General features: G+C 31.2%; 1 long non-coding RNA gene across 1 annotated transcript; it reads left to right on the top strand.

The window, feature by feature from the left end:
* Window positions 1-117: 117 nt before the first annotated feature.
* On the top strand, window positions 118-679 carry LOC112092901. The gene is made up of 2 exons (XR_002902809.1): window positions 118-306; window positions 457-679. It is a non-coding gene; the product is annotated as an uncharacterized LOC112092901 (long non-coding RNA).
* Window positions 680-1,082: the final 403 nt, after the last annotated feature.

Below are 1,082 nucleotides of genomic sequence, written 5' to 3'. Positions count from 1 at the left end.
TCCTAAAGAGATCAGGTACAAAGAAGGATTAAATTAGCAATTATATAGCTCCCATTTTTGTTCCAACTAAGATTGGCTCATGTTGTCAAGCATAAATCTTGTGGGCCATATGTCTGCCTGAACTATTTGAGTTATGTTTGGCAAGTATTATTTGTATGTATGTTGTGTTTCTGGAAATTATAAGATTCTTATAACTCTACGGCTACTTCAGTTTTTCTGCATCATTGTCTTACTTCCTATTGCAAGGTGTCATGTTTGCAATTTCAGAAAACTGGGCAAGAGAAGCTCGAGAAGCAGTCTGGCAAGGTATGCTCACAGTGTACATTTTACCCGTTTTTTGTTTTTTTTTTCCTTTTTGCAGTTTCTGGTCAGAGTCGTTGCTTTATTTATAGGTTAAATGGTGGAAGTTTTAGTTGAGTTTGATTATTGTTTTGATAGTGGATCATTTTTTTACAGGTTAAACAATGGAGATGACTTTTTTGTTGAAGCATTATGTCAAGATGGAAGGATTTACTTCACCATTGCACTTAGACGTTTTGGAGATGACTTCTCTGTTTTCTTTACTTGTTTTGAATGTTAAGGTTTTGGACATTGTATGAATTATGTTGTAGACGTAATTTTATTGACAACTTGGTAGATATTGATAACAATTGATATGTTGAATGTTTTTATGTTTTAATTTGAATGTTCCTATTTAGATATATCACATATCTTGGAATTACCATTTATTTGAATGAAATCAAAAGGATATTAATAATAATTTTAAAAAGTTATAACAGTATGAACATAACAAGGAAAAAAGTTATTAATCTGTATCGTAGCTATGCTAAAGAGTTATAAGAGGATGAAAATAACTTTTTTTACACGCTATAATACTTCAATTCTATAGCGCTTTTTATAACTCTCCTGAAACGCTATGTTTTCTTAGGATCTATAATAGCGCCTGTTGTCCTAGCGCTCTAAAAAGCGCTATTGATAGTGATTAATAGCATTTTTCGTCAGCTACGAAAGGCCTTTTGTGGTGTAGTGATCATAAAAAAAATTTATTTGTTACTTTATTTGGTACACAATTTCTTAAAAAT

Source organism: Morus notabilis, unplaced genomic scaffold (genome assembly GCF_000414095.1).
Source record: "Morus notabilis unplaced genomic scaffold, ASM41409v2 Scaffold654, whole genome shotgun sequence".
NCBI lineage: Eukaryota > Viridiplantae > Streptophyta > Magnoliopsida > Rosales > Moraceae > Morus > Morus notabilis.
Note: the sequence above shows the minus strand (reverse complement) of the source record. Positions and strands in the feature narration are given on the sequence as shown.